The following is a 16463-nucleotide window of genomic DNA, read 5'->3' on the forward strand; positions in this document are numbered from 1 at the left end:
ATAGTTCAGTATGAAAAATCAAGATGCTGCATGTAGCCAAATATCAGTGTTTACAACCAATAAAAAGGGATCTTTAAAAATCCAATTTTTTTCATGCAACTAGAGCTGTTCAAGGTAAGTACTACTGGATTGGTGTTGCCAAGCATTGCATCAATGAGTAATAACTAAGATGCAGTTTTAAAGAGTAGTGTGAAACAAAAGCAAAAATGAAACCAGACAGAAAGAAGAAACACAGAAGTGGGTGCCCTGTGACATGATTGGTAATGCGACTGTCTGATAACACTTAGGCTGTTTGGGCATAGGATGAAATATAGCTCTATTTGTGGAGTTTACATTGTCTACTGGCATTTACATGCATTTTCTGTGGGTGCATGGGTTTTTTCTCAGATTTCAAAGACATGCATTTCAGATGAATTGGTGACCCTACTTAGTCCCGCACTAGGTGCTTCTGGGACAGGGTTGAACAATAGTAAATACTTATTATAGAGACTCTTCATGCAGTCCAAAACCATCTTAGGTTTACTTTTGGTGTGACATCATGACAGTGTGTTAGCATTTAGAAGCAGGTTTTGGAGTGAGGGGGATGCGGTGGCGCAGTGGGTTGGACCACAGTCCTGCTCTCTGGTGGGTCTGGGGTTTGAGTCCCGCTTGGGGTGCCTTGTGGCAGACTGGCGTCCTGTCCTAGGTGTGTCCCCTTCCCTCTCTGGCCTTACGCCCTGTGTTTCTGGGTAGGCTCCGGTTCCCCGCAACCCCGTATGGGACAAGCGGTTCTGAAAGTGTGTGTGTGTGTGTGTGTGTGTGTGTGTGTTTTGGAGTGATCAGGTGGTTGTCCGGTCTCATCCATATCTGGTAATCAGGGTCAGAAATAGGCAGTGCAGTAGCAACAGCTTCCAGATCTCACCTGAGCAATGTACACCCAGAGTGTGTGTTTTTGCATTATGGATGGAAGGACAATAAATATGTCTTCAAAATAGCAACCTCAAGGTTACAAATCTATTTTGTACCTACTTTTGCATTATCTGCCCCAAAGTTACAGCTGGCAAATGTTGTTTTTTAATCACGTTTTTATTATAATGATTCTTACCACTTTGTAGGTACTGAATGCTGCCATCTACCCAGTCTGTTTTTAATAATGGTTAAACAAAGAAAAGAAAAATGATAAATAACGGTTCACTCAAGTGTTAATTTTATAATGATAAAAATAATAATGAGAAAATAAGGCAGTTCCAGAATTATCATTACTTCAGGATACCTGTAATGAGCAGTGGCAAAGAGACTGCCACACCCATGCTGCCAGAGTAACGAAGCACACCTGGGGCTCGGCACAGACAGACACATAAAAGGCTGCGGCAGAGCAAGAGCTAATGTGGAACCTTGTTCAGCCTGGTGACTTGTCACCTTCTTGCTCAGCCTTAGTGTCTTCCTTGCCCTTACGTCCTCTTCCCAGTTCCCTTGCCCCACTCCTTTGTCCTCCTCGACTCTTTGTGATCATCGGCCTCATCTTTTGGATTTCCCATTCTACGACATACGCACCTCAGAGACCTTCGTCTGTCCTGTGACAACGATTCTTGGATTTCCCATAATAAAGCTCCTTTGCTCTGCGCTTGGGTCCGTCAACTTCCTTCCGGAACAGACCATGACAGAGACATATGACATGGATTGTCTAGGGCTCTGTAAAAATTATTGTTTTCCAGTGGAAAAAAGCAAGCAGGCCATCCCAGAATTAAAAGAAGGTAAGCAGCTGTTAAACTTAATGACAATATAACACACACACACACACACATTTTCAGAACCGCTTGTCCCATACGGGGTCACGGGGAACCGGAGCCTACCCGGCAACACAGGGCGTAAGGCCGGAGGGGGAGGGGACACACCTAGGACGGGACGCCAGTCCGTCGCAAGGCACCCCAAGCAGGACTCAAACCCCAGACCCACCGGACAGCAGGACCGTGGTCCAACCCACTGCGCCACCGCACCCCCTGACAATATAACATACATGTGAAATTTCCATTTTAAATGTAAGATTTTAAGATTTAATAATGCATTGTTCTAGTACACACACACACACATTTTCAGAACCGCTCGTCCCATACGGGGTCACGGGGAACCGGAGCCTACCCGGTAACACAGGGCGTAAGGCCGGAGGGGGAGGGGACACACCCAGGACGGGACGCCAGTCCGTCGCAAGGCACCCCAAGCGGGACTCAAACCGCAGACCCACTGAAGAGCAGGACCCCGTCCAACCCACTGCGCCACCGCACCCCCCTTATTGTTCTAGTACTTTCTGGCAAATATATTTCAGACAGGTGGACAATACCATAATATGTTAATAAGGTATCATTTCAACCCTGTTAATTTTTATGGTTATAAAAACTTGTTCTGACCTTTGCACACATACAGTAATTATGCATGTCATATGCAATTAAGCACAGCTGTCATAGCGAGTGTGGAGGATGAAGAGAGCAGACTCAAATTCTGATATTTAAGTTGCTGTATTTGTAGAGCAGAGCAGAGCAGAGGATTGGTGAGGAGAACCTCTCAGTTGGAGGTTCTGCGGCCAGGTGTGTCGGAGTGGGTGCTTTTATAGTGCGTCTCTGGGGTTGTCACTGGGGACTCATGGTGGTCGTCAAGCACGTGGTTGCTAGGTGCGCAGTCGTTGGGTGCACCAGGGGCACCAGTGACAGTACCCCCCTCCCAACGGGTGGTGCCTGCTGCCCTACGACGCGAGGGAGGATGGACCCTGGGGCAGGGCCTGGGCCGATCTGGATGCGACCTGTAGAAATCAGCAACAAGAACAGGGTCCAGAACATCACTCACGGGCACCCAACACTGCTCCTCTGGGCCATAACCTTCCCAGTCCACCAGGTACTTCAGGCCCCCTCACCGTCAACGGGAATCTAGGAGCCCCCATGGCATAGACCAGGTCTCCATCAACTGCCACCGACTCAGCTGGTGGGCTCGGCATGACATCAACAGGAGCCTGAAGAACAGAGGATCTGCAGGGTCTGAGCAAGGTGGGATAGACTCATAAGTTTGGGGGTAACTGGAGCCTATAGGAGACGAGTGTGACCTGGCGAAGGACCTCAAAGGGGCCGATGAAGCGGGGGCTGAGCTTCCTGAAGGGAGGGTGTAATATCAGGTCCCAGGTGGAAGGTGAGTGGGTGCTAGTGGCAGTCTACCTGCTGCTTGTAGCAGAGGGCGCTACGCTGGAAATGATGCTTGATGGCGCACCATGTCTCCCCTCTGGCCTGGTGCCAGGTGTTGACTGCGGGTACGTTGCTCAGGCCTGGGCACCAAGGGAACAGAGCAGGTTGGTACCCTAAAACACATTAGAACGGTGACACACCTGTGGAGGAGTGAGTCGAGGCATTGTCGGCACACTTGGCCCAAGGCAGGTACCAGGCCCACTGGTGCTGTTGATGGATGCAGCAGCTGCGAAAGAAACGACCAATTTCCTGCTATAGTCGCTTCACCTGCCCATTGGACTGGGGGTATTGACCAGAGGTAAGGCTCACCGAGACCCCCAGTTTTGCCCAGAATACCTTCCAAACTCACGAGGTGATTTGGGGCCCACGGTCAGACACAGTGTCCTCAAGCAGACCAAATAGGTGGAAGACCTGTTGGAATAGTGCCTCCGCCATCTCCAGGGCCATGGGCAACCATGGTAAAGGGATCAAGCAACAGGTTTTGGAAAATCGGTCAATCGAGGTTAGTATCACAGTCTTACCATCTGAAGAAGGGAGGTCTACCAGGAAATCCATTGCTATGTGAGACTAAGGCCACGAGAGCACTGTCAGCGGTTCCAGCAAGCCAACGGGTCTCTGTGTTGGAGTTCTAGCTTGGGAGCAGATTGTGCAGGCCTCCACATACTACTGGACGTCCACCCGCATGGAGGGCGACCAGAACCTCCTTTGGAGGAGGGACAGTGTTCAGCATATGCCGGGGTGACCAGCCATGGGAGAATTGTGCGCCCACTGCAGGAGTGTTAGTCATATTTGGGTGGACTGGGCTCGGCTGCTTGTACGTCCTGGAGCTCCTGAAAGAAGTGCCAGCAAACTGGGACTACAACACAGTTCTTGAGTGGGATCAGTTCGGAGCTTTCAGTTGGGGCATCACTGGCAAACAGCCATGACAGGGTGTCGGCCTTCGTGTTCTTAGAGCCCGTTCGGTGCAATATAGTGAAATTGAATCTGGTAAAGAACACGGCCCATCAGGCCTGGCATGGGTTCAACTGGCATGCTTTCTGAAGATACTCTGGGTTACGGTGGTCAGTTAGTACCAGGAAGGGATGCGAGGCCCCTTCTAACCAGTGCCTCCATTCCTCCAGGGCTAATTTAATGGCTATGAGCTTTCGATTTCCAATGTCATAGCTCAGCTCAGCTAAAGACAGTTTTCGTGAGAAGTACACACGGGTACAGTTTTAGTCGGTTACCATGTCTTTGGGACAGCACGGCCCCAACTCCGACCTGAGGCATCCACCTCCACCACAAAAGGCAGTGTGGGGTCTGGGTTTCATAATATCGGTGTTGTCATAAAGTGACTCTTCAACTCCAGGAATGCTCGCTGTGCCTGCTCACCCCAAGTCATGTGGGTCTCCTAACCTGCCATAAAGGCCGTGAGGGGGGCAGCGATGGAGCTAAAACCCCTGATGAATCTCCAGTAGAAATTGGAAAAAACCAGGAACCATTGTAGGGCATTCACAGTTCTCGGTCGTGGCCAGAGAATCACCGCACGGTCCTTCTCCAGGTCCATAGCCATGCCCTTGTCACTCAGGATGTAGCCCAGGAATGGTACTCTCTACTGGTGGAAAAGACATTTTATTGCCTTAACACAGAGGCGGTTTTGCAGGACCCATTCTAACACTGTCTTTACCTGGCGGACGTGCTCTTCCCGGGTCTTGGAAAAGATCAAGAAGTCGTCCAAGTACACCAAGATGCAGTCATCCAGCAGGTCTCCTAGTACATGTTTGACAAATGCCTAGAACATTAGACAAACTGAAAGGCATGACCAGATATACTCATAATGACCCAGGGTTGTGTTAAAAGTGGTCTTCCGCTCATCCCCCTCCCTGATGTGGATTAGGTTGTATGCACTTCGAAGGTCCAATTTCGTGAAAACCTTTGCACCATACACTCGTTCTAAGGTCGCAGTAAACAAAGGCAGAGGATGGGGTATCGCACCGTAATAGCGTTCAACCCACGATAGTCAATCCGGGAGCGCAGGCCCCCGTCCTTTCCCTTCGTATGAAACTGGTTCTCACAGTGTGGATCTTTTCACTACGTTTTCCTGAGTTTCCTTCCAGAGCTTTGGTTTTCTCCCACACTACAAAAATTTGCGCTTTGGGTACATTGGCAAATCTAACTTACCCTAATTGTGTGTTCATTTGAGGGAATATATGACTTTCCCTGTGATCACCTCACATTACACGTAGGACAAGGGTGTCAGTCACTTTATATGCCATGTTCAATTGGAGTCAAGGCACCTGCAGCAGTTTTTGTGTTAAACATCACATTTGTATATCAAGAGGCAGCAACTAGTAGAGTACATAAGTGAAAGTAGCTATGAATGAGTATTTAAAGTTATAACCACCTATCCTCACCACCTATCCTCCATTCTGTACTTATTTTGTGCCGTTCATTTGTTAGAACGTGTGTTTCTTGAAGTTTGTGATCAAGTATAGTCCATATTTGTGCCCATATTTTGTAGTTATCCTTGAACCTCACAGTGTCATTGGGGTGAAATTCAGCCCATAAGGAACTGTACCACACACACACACACACACACACACACACACACACACACACGTTTTCTGAACCACTTGTCCCACATGGGGTTGCGGGGAACTGGAGCCTACCAGGCAACACAGGGCATAAGGCCGGAGGGGGAGGGGACACACCCAGGACGGGACGCCAGTCTGTCGCAAGGCACCCCAAGCAGGACTCGAACCCCAGCCCCACTAGAGAGCAGGACCCTGTCCAACCCACTGCACCACCGCGCCCCCTGGAATTATACTAGAGAAGGGTTAAACAGTAGGGGTACGATCTGCAAGTAGAACTTCTGTAAAAGTCACTCTCGCTGTCTTTGACTTTCTGTATCAGTCACTTCATTGTTTGTACTGATTTCTCCACCAATCTATTTGACTGAGGAAATTGTAGACTTGCGGTTGTGTGTATAAAGTCCCAATATTTGTTGAAGACTTTAAACATCTCATTAGCAAACTCTGGTATCGTTATCACTAAATCTCATTTTATGTACCATGTCTTGAGAATATGAACTTTATGTATGTAATCACAGGGTTTGGTGGAGTGGTGGGTTCAGCTGGTGTCTGCTGTGTGGTGGTCCAGAGTTCGAGCCCTGCTGGGGGTGCCTTGTAGTGGATGGTGTGCTGTCCTGGGTGTATCCCCTCCCCCTCTGCCCTTGTGTCCTGTGTTACTGGAAAAAGGTCCAGCTTGGCGCAACCCTGCTTGGGACAAGCAGCTGTAGAAAATCGTATGTTACCGCAACATCTCTCATCCTCCTACGTAAGTCTCATTGATCATGGGTACTTAAACAGATGCTTTTCTCCAAATTGATGTATATCTCAGTAAAAATACAATTTGTGCATTATATTAAGACAAAGAGACATGGCTGCAGACATGTGATTCTTCAGTAAACTTTGCTACCTTCCACTTGATGCACCACTGTTCATCGCTTGAATAGGTGTATCAGCTGCAGGGGTTTGAAGGCAGTAGCAGGAAGGCCACACAGGAGAGAGTTGCATTAGTCCAGATGGGAAGTCACCATGGCCTGGACAAGTAGTTGGGCAGAGTCAAGTGTGAGGTAGGGACGGATCCTGCGAATATTCTGCAAGATGTATCTGCAGGACCGGGTTGTGGCTTCAATGTGCTGAGAGAAAGACAGACTCGTGTCAATCATTACTCCCAGACTCTTAGCTGAGGAGGTAGGCAAAATGAGTGAGTTGTCCAGTTTGATCGATAGATCATGACAGGAGGACAGGCTAGCTGGGAGGTGAAGAATCTGTTTTGGAGAGGTTGAGTTGGAGGTGGTGATCAGGCATCCATGCAGAGATGTCTGATAGGCAGGCAGCAATACTTGTGGATTTGTCTGATGCTCCAGGTGGAAAATAGAGGAAGAGCTGGGTATCATCAGCATAGCAGTGGTATTTCCATGGGAGGCTATGACCGGGCCGAGGGAGGAGGTGTAGACTGAGAATAGAACAGGACCCAATACCAAGCCCTGTGGGACACTGGCAGAGGAGAAGAACGAGAGCTCCGCCTGATAGGATCTGTCAGATAAGTAGGACTCAAACCATTGTAGTGCTGCTCCTGTGATCCCAAGGTGACTAAGAGAAGAGAGTAGAATCCAGTAGTTGACTGTGTCGAATGCTGCAGACAGATCAAGGAGGATGAGGACCAAGGAGAGGGAGGCGGCTTGCAGAGCATCAGACACCACCAGAAGGGCTGTCTGTGACCAACTTTGAAACCAGACTGATAACCATTGAGGAGATGGTTCCGGGTGAGGAAATCAGACAGTTGATCACAGGCTGCCTGCTCTAGAGTATTAGACAGGAAAGAGAGGAGGGGGACTGGTCTGTAGTTTTGGACCAGATTAGGTTCCAGGGAGGGTTTCTTTAAGGTAAGGATAGTTTTCCATCCAACAAGACAGTGTTTTTAGTGGTCAGTCAATAAGTTGCTTTTATGGTAATGCAATTCCAGTTCCAAACTGGGTTTGTAGTCTGTCTCTACACTAATTTTCTGCCCTGACACAAACTGATGAAATCTTTCACTGGTATAGGTGATGCTGAACAACTTTTTTGATTTGTGCACACCATGTTTCAGGATCTGTCATGGATCTAGATGCATATGCTACTGGTTTCAGGTTTTCGTGATATTTGAACTACATCAAGTCCACTTTTTGATAGATCTGATCAGATCTTGATGGGTTTACTTTGTAACAAAACTTGAGGACTGGTTCTTCTATGAGCTGCTTTTTACATCTGATTCTATGCTGTCTCATTTTCATGGTCCATCCCCATTTTGCTTCTATTTAGTTACTCTTTGGAGTGGAACCATTTTGGGTAAATATTTCCCCATGTAGTTAACTATTCCATGAAACCTCTGAACATGTTTTTTACATTGTTGCCTGGGCATGCTTTTTACCGTTGAGATCTTGTTTGAGTCAGGTGAAATGCCTTCATTGCTGACAACAAATATCAATTCACTTAGTCCAAACTGGAATTTTACTTTTTTCAATTTCAAGTTTGCCTTTCTTGATACCTTCATCAGTCGTGATCATGTTCTTTTTTCTCTCTTAGATTCCCCCCCCCCCCCCCCCCCCTTACACAGTGATACAGAGCACTGAACAAAGGGCTAAGAGAAATAAATAAGACAATTGACCATATACTGGAGTAATGCATTATCCATGCAGTTATTAAAGGTATAAGTATGCCTACTGGCCACGGACAAAAGGAGCAAAAGTCTCCTAAATGAAAGTCAAGGCAGGGAAAAAAACCTCTGTGGGTCCAGGTGCCAGTGGCTGCCCAACCCCTTCTGGGTATTCTAGACTAAAGATTTTTAATTCATTTACAACTAGTAATGACACTGTAGATTAGTGTTAACTTGATGTCCTAATTCGAATAGATGTGTCTCTTTCATCATGGCAGGCAGTCATCAGCTTCATCAGTTTTCTCATATTGCAGTTCTGAATTTTTATGTCCTTCATGAATTTTTTTCCTCATATTTTCTCTGAGTCTTTGGTATGACAATTTTGCATCACTTGTGTATTATGTATGGGGGGGCGCAGTGGTGCAGCGGGCTTGGCTGGGTCCTGCTTTCTGGTGGGTCTGATGTTCGAGTCCCACTTGGGGTGCCTTGTGACGGACTGGCGTCCCCTCCTGGGTGTGTCCCCTCCCCCTCCAGCCTTGAGTCCTGTGTTGCCAGGTAAGGCTGTGGCTTGCTGTGACCCTGCTTGGGACAAGTGGTTTCAGCAAATGTGTGTATATAAAATGCCACAAAGTACTATGAATGCAGTCCTGCAGTTCCCGTGTTCTGTTATGTCTGATGAACAATCCCGTTTTTCTTTTGGCCATCCATTTAGTATTATTTATTTCACTATATTTAATGTGGCATCATTTCTTATCTCCGCTAAAATAACGCCCATTTTTCGATTTGAAATGTACTGATTATGTTATCGTGCCTACCTAAGCTTTCACCGCTTCTTCTACTGGACTTCAATGCTATTCTGGATCAGCTGCTCAAAAGTGTGTCTGCTCTGTATATTATCTTCCCTGGAGTGCAGGTCACTTTCAATGCATAAAGTTGAAGCTTAATAAACATTCCTTGTATCCAATTCAATTTATTTTTATAGATCACTCTTCTCACACAGTGACACAGCACTGAACAAAGGGCTAAGACAAACAAAGATAGCTGACTATATATGGGAGTAATATATTATCCATGCAGTTATTAAACGTATAAGTCTCCCTACTGGCCGTGGAGGAAAGGAACAAAAAAATTCCCAACTGAAAGTCAAGGGAGGGGAAAAAGCATCTGCGGGTCCAGGTGCCAGTGGCTGCCCACCCCTTCTAGGCATTCAAGACTAAAGACTTTCAAGTCAATTTACGAGCAGTAATAACATTGTAGCTGTGCGTTAACTTGATGCCCTAGTTTGTATCGATACATCTCGTCCATCATGGCAGGTGGTCATCGGCTTCAATCAACATGATGTGCTGGTATGACGGCCGGCTGGCCTCCTCAGGTCTTGTCACAGGAAAACAATGCAACACACAAGAAACATGCTAAAAATGATGACTAAAGATTAAAGGGGTTCATACAGAAGGAAAAAGAAGCACAGCCAACTGGAAGAACACTACTTAGTGATATGCCTGAGTGAACATGTAATTCTTTAGCCTGAATTTAAAGGCTGAGACAGAGGGGCATTCCTGACAGTAACTAGTAGACTATTCCAGATTTCAGGTCCAAACATAAGGGTAGTTACACAGGTAAGCATTTAGGAATGCAAAAAAGCACATACTCAAATACGGGTTTAGGCAGCTAGAGAAGCTGTCATGCTAGAACAATGGAAGCTGGGTCGCAAGTGAGTAGGACCCAATTGCAGGTTTTATCCCGTCACCTTGATAAAAGGCAGGTGCAGGTGAGGTGCGCATGACAGTACCCCCCACCCTACAGGCGGCTTGAACTGTCCAATGGCCCCCCTCTGGTGTGACCTCTGCGCCTGGATGCTCCGGATGGTCCCTGTTAAAGTCCGAGATCAAGACTGGGTCAAGAATGTCCCTTGCGGGAACCCAGCACTGCTCTTTCGGAACGTAGCTCTCCCAGTCCACTAGGTGTTGTAAGCCCCTTTGTTGCTGTTGGAAGTCAAGAAGAGCCGTGAAGGAGTAGGCGGGAGTGCTGTCTACCTGTACCAACAGAGAAGACGTGGTAGTCTGTAGAGCCTGACAGAGGGACGTATAACGTGGCATGAGGATGGGAGACATGGAACGTGGGACATATACACAGTTTCGGGGGCAATTGCAACTGATAAGTCACCGGGTTGACCTGCCGGAGCACCTTGAACAGCCCAAGGCATCGAGGGCTGAGCTTCTTTGAGGGTATCTGCAGCTTGATGTTAAGAGCGGACAACCACACTCTCTGCCTGAAAGGAAAGAGAGGGCGCGGGAGTGCCTATCGGCCTGTTGCTTCATCCATCGTGTGCTCCATTGGAAGTGCTCCTGCACAGCACACCAGGCCTGTTCGCTGTCCCGATGCCAGGTGTCGACCACTGGCACGTCGTTAGGTCTGGGATGCGTGTTACTTACCCAAGGAGGGAGGATCTCCCCCAAACCTGTGGGGTCACAGCCAAAAGAGGCACTTCCACTTGTCTTTGGCTTCTAAGTAACCCCACTGAGTGACATCTTTCTCCATCCTAAACATTAGGTCAGCCCAGATTTTATGATGCACACCATGGGCACCCACAGTCTACCCTGTATGGACCAGCTGGGTTCTTACCTTCCAGTGCATTTGCTTGGCTACGCTGATCATCAGCCATGTCCGGGCTGCTGCTGCCTTCTGAGTGCCAGGGTTCCATCTCCTCAAGACTTTGTCGTATGTCAAAACCATCTGTGGTTCAATCTTCCTGCGCAGGTGAGTCACCAAATGCCAGACCCCCCGCACCTGTCCGTAGTCCTAGAATGCATGTGAGAGAGTTTCACTTTCGCTGCACTGGAATCGCGGGCAGAGTGGGTGCCTGGCCAGTTTGTGCCTGTACAGGACTATTTTGACTGGCAACTTACTTTGTAGACAATGCCAGTTCAAATCTGGCAGATGGTGGTCAAGTTCCTTTGGCTGAATCCTGGCTCAAGTGCCCTCCTCAAGCCCCAAAAAAGCTTGAGTTCCTCTCCTCTCAACCAAGGCCTTATACAAGGCCCTGTGCTTAAAGAGGGTCTCTGCCTCAACCCCAGCTGCCGTGGTCTTACTCTACCTTACAGTGTAGCTGTAATGAGCGGGCCGTGTCTCAGCATTCGGCCTGGTGTTGGACCAAGACTTCACCAACTGGCGCGTCGGAAGGGCCAACCAGAGATGCACAAAGTACTGGTGGGGATGCTCAGTCGGAGCTGCCAGTTGGTTACATAACTGGGAGAGGAAGAGACAATCCAGTTTAAGGTTGAATGTCAGGCATATCTCTCCCTCCTCCTTTGGAAGCTCCATGACCTCCCTCCTCACATACTCATACCTGCCCCACAGGATGAAATCGAAAATGTCCTTCGCAAGGCCTTTCCGCATTGTGCGGGGCAAGGGGTACACCTGCACAAGGTAGAGTGTGGGGAGGATGTGCACCTTCAGCGCCAGTGTTTTCCCTATTAAGGAGAGGGACCTTGTCCTCCACAAACCCATTTTCCATCTGGCTTTGGTCAAATGTTCTTCCCAATTAGCCCTGGCGGCACCTTTTGTAAGAAAGTTGACCCTCAACACCTTCAGAGTATTGGGAAAACCACCGATTCAGTCTTCTCTATTTTTCCAGCTGCCAAAGAACTTGACAGGAGACTTGCCGAGGTTCAGCAGAGAGCCTGAGGCATGCCGGAATGCCCGAACCAGGCCGAGCACTTGACCGAGGGACTGGTCCGAGCACAGGAACAAAATAGTGTCGCCCGTGTACTGGGCTAGCTTCACTGCCTCACCGCCACCCCCCAGTAGGAGCAGACGTCAATGGGTGTGCACAGATGGTGACCACCAGCTGTAGGCAAGCATAATGGCAGTTACACAGGTAAGCTTTTAGGAATGCAAAAACGCACATTGACAGACACACTTAAAAGCAAACAAGCAAGCATTTTGGCAGACAAGAACACTCATTTGTAGGTAAACATAAAGGCAGTTAGACAGGTAAGAATTTATGAATGCAGTAACGCACACTGGCAGACACGCGTTTAGGCAGTTAGACAGGTAAGCAAGTATTTAGGTAGGCAGAAATGCACACTGGTAAATGCATGAGACAGAGGTAATTCAAAATTTAGGAATGTAAGAATGCACATTGAGAGACACGTTTTAAAGCAGTTAGACAAGCAAGCATTTTGGCAGACAAGAATAATCATTGGCAGACATGATTTTAGGCAGTCAGACAAGTAGGCATTTTGGTAAGCAGGAAAGCGCAGTTGTAGGCAAGCATGAGGGCAGTTACCCAGGTAAGCATTTAGGAATGCAAAAACACATAGTGGCAGACAAGCATTTAGAGAGCAGTTAGAGAAGCAAGCATTTGAGTAGGCAGAAATGCACATTGGCAGACACGCATAAGACAGTTAGGCAAGTAAATATTTAGGCAAACAAGAACACAAAGTGGCAGACACACGTTTAGGCAGTAAGAGAAGAAAGCACTTAGGCAGACAAGAACGCACACTGGCAGACACCCGTTTAAGCAGTTAGACAGGTAAACCTTTAGGCAGACTTAGGCAATTGGCAGACATGCATAAGGCAAGCATTTAAGTAGGAAGGAAGGCATACTGGCAAACGCATTTAGGCTGTTAGACAAATAAGCATTTATCAATGCAAGAGTGCAAATTGAAATATACGCATTTAGGCAGTTATAGAAGAAAACATTTAAGCAAACAAGAACACACATTGGCAAACGATCATGAGGCAGTCAGATAATTAAGCATTTAGCAATGCAAGAACGCACATTGAGAAGCAAGCTTAAAAGCAGTTACACAAACAAACATTTTGGCAGACAAAAATGCATATGCGCCACACCACTGCACCCCCCCCCCCCCCCTTCGCAAATCCACATGACGAATTCCTCTCGTTTTCTTCTGCACCACAACATTTGGAAAGAACCATGGAGAGGAATGGTTCTGCATGCAGAAGTCGGTCAAGCTCTGTGGAAACAGCATCCCGCACAGAGAAAGGTAAGCAATGCATTTGTGCCTGACAGGAGGCATGGAATCAGAAAGTTTAAACTTATGAGTGAAGTTTCTTATACAGCCCAATGCAATATGCTGTGATAGCAAGATGGAAAGGGCACAAACTAGAGCAGAGTGGGGTGGCGACAGCACTGTGTGTCTGTTAAATCAAAGTTGAAGTCCTTTAATCAAGTCCATGCCTAACAAAGCTGCATCATCACTGACGATGAAGAAGTGAGCAAGACAAGTAAGGCTGTATTTAGACATGATTGCAGGTAAACAACCTAGCACTGAAACTCCTTCACATGAATAACTAAGCAAACAGACAGTAGGAGGCTGTAAGGGCACAGTCAGAAAATGCTGCTTATAACACTTGTTTCGGTAAGATGAACATTGAGGAACCAGAGTCAACTATGAACTGAAGAGAAATTGGTGCAGCAGCAGGTGAAACGTTTATGGCCACATCACATGGCAGACGGTCTGTTGGTCCAGGCAGGTATAGAATAGAGACCTCTGGTAATTCAATTGCATGCACTGAGCGAGTAGGAGCAGAATGGCAAACTCGTGTAAAATGTCCCATCTTATTGCAGTTCCTACATTTAGCAGATGCAGCGGAGCAGTTTCATGCATTAGCAAGATGTCCATCAGAGCCACAGTGGAAACATGTCTGAACTGACGGAACAGGAGCAGAAGTGGATGTGTTTAATGTGGCACATGCTTTAGAGTTGGCTGTCAGACGCTGTCATCCGGATGCAGGAGTGGCAGTTACAGCTTGTACCGGGGCAGAGCTGCTTGCAGACATCACTTTTGCCTGGGCATCAGCTGCCTCTAGCTGCATGGCGATGGTAATTGCAGTCTCCAGTGTCAAGTTGAATTCCAGTAATAATCTTTCACGGATATGAGGATTAGCAATATTTTCAAATAGCTGATCACGCAGCTTATCGAGTTTATCAGTAAAGTCACAAGTAGTAGTCAAGTCTCTCAAAACAGAGATGTATTGTACAACCGTTTCACCAGTTCCCTGCATACATTTTCTAAAAGCACCTCATTCCACCACCACATTTCTTTATGGAATGAACGGATCTTCCAAAGCTGTAATTGCAGCAGTTGGATCATCACTGGTATTATGCAATGTATAAAACAGTCTCTGACCTTTGGTTCCGAGGCAGTGAAAGAGCAGAGCCCGTTTTCTTGGTTCCGACCAGGAACGTCCAGTCGCATCAATGACTAACATGTAGATCTTAAACATCTTCAGCCATGTTACTTGCAGTATGGTAGGCTCACCGGGACAAGGCAAAAAAGGACTTGGACACGAAGCACTTACGGACACCATCTTCAATGATCCTGTAGAAAAAAACCATCTTCTTTGCCAATTTCGCTGTGTGTTCAGTAGGTAAGGGAAGCAGGAGAATTATTCTTTTAAGAAAGAATAATTTTAACAAAGATGACGAACAAGCACAGGAACAAACCAAGTAAGCATCATCACGTTCTCACACTCTCTCACTCTTCTTTCTTCCTCTGCTATTTCTGTAATTGCATCACAAAACTCCGGAATGCCAAGTAGCAGTACACCAGTGCAAGAACACCGCAATGCACGTTGGCAGACATGATTTTAGGTAGTACCTAAAGGTAGTCAGAGAAGTAGGAATTCAGAGACTCAAAGAAGCCCAGTTGTAGGCAAGCACAAGGGCAGTTATACATGTAAGCATTTAGGGATGCAAAAACGCACAGTGGCAGAAATGCATTTAGGCAGTTAGAGAAACAAGCATTTAGGCAAACAAAAATGCATTGGCAGACATGATTTTAAGCAGTTAGACAACAAAGCATTTAGGCAAACAAGAATGTACAGTGGCAGACATGATTTTAGGCAGTTAGACAAGTAAACATTTAGGAAGGCAAAATGAACATTGGCAGACAAGATTAGAAGTATTTAAACAAGTAAGCATTTAGGTGGGCAAGAATACAAATTGGCAGACACTTTTTGGCAGTTAGACAAGCAAGCATTTAGGTACAAATAATTCACATTTGTAGGCAAGCATAAAGGCGATTAGAAAAGTAAGAATTTAGGTAGGTAAGATCACACATTGATGGACACACTTAAAGGCAGTTAGACAAGCAAGCGTTCAAGTAGGCAAGAACGCACATTGGCAGACAGGCTTAAAGACAGTTAGACAAGTAAACATTTAGGCAGACAAGAATGCACATTGCCAGACACGCTTAAATGGAGCTAGACACGCAAAGCATTTAGGTAAGCAATAATGCACATTGGTAGACAAGCCTAAAGGCAGACAGGCAAGCATATAGGAAGAGAAGAACAAACATTGGCAGACACGCTTTTAGGCAGTTAGATAAGTAAGAATTTAGGAATGCAAGAACGCACATTGAGAGACATGATTTTAGACAGTCAGACAAGTAAGCATTTAGGTAGGCAAAAAAACACATTAGCAAACACGCTTAAAGGCAGTTAGAAAAGAAAGCATTTTGGTAGGCAAGAAGACAGCCAGTTTGACCAGTCAGTATTTAGGAATGCAAGAATGCACATTGGCAGACACACCTCAAAGCAGTTGTTTAACTGTCTAAAAGCGTGTCTCCCAATGTGAGTTCTTGCCTGCCTATATGCTTGTTTGTCTAACTACTTGACACAGAGCACTGAACAAAGGGCTAAGACAAATTTACATTTAAATTACATTTATTTAGCAGACGCTTTTCTCCAAAGCAACTTCCAACAAACTCTATGTAGTGTTATCAGCCCACACACTTTATTTACGAAGGTAACTTACACTGCTAGATACACTACTTACAATGGGTCACTCATCTATACATCAGTGGAACACACTCTCTCTGTCACTCACACACTATGGGTGTAAACACAAATAAACAAATTTGACAGTTGACTATATTACTAGAGTAATACATTATCCACGCAGTTATTAAACCTATATGCCCACTGGCAACAGAAGAAAGGAACAAAAAACTCCCAACTGAAAGTCAAGGGAGGGGGGGGCGGTGGGTTGGACCAGGTCCTGCTCTCCAGTGGGTCTGGGGTTCGAGTCCCGCTTGGGGTGCCTTGCGACAG

Source organism: Scleropages formosus, chromosome 16 (assembly GCF_900964775.1).
Source record: "Scleropages formosus chromosome 16, fSclFor1.1, whole genome shotgun sequence".
Classification (NCBI taxonomy): domain Eukaryota; kingdom Metazoa; phylum Chordata; class Actinopteri; order Osteoglossiformes; family Osteoglossidae; genus Scleropages; species Scleropages formosus.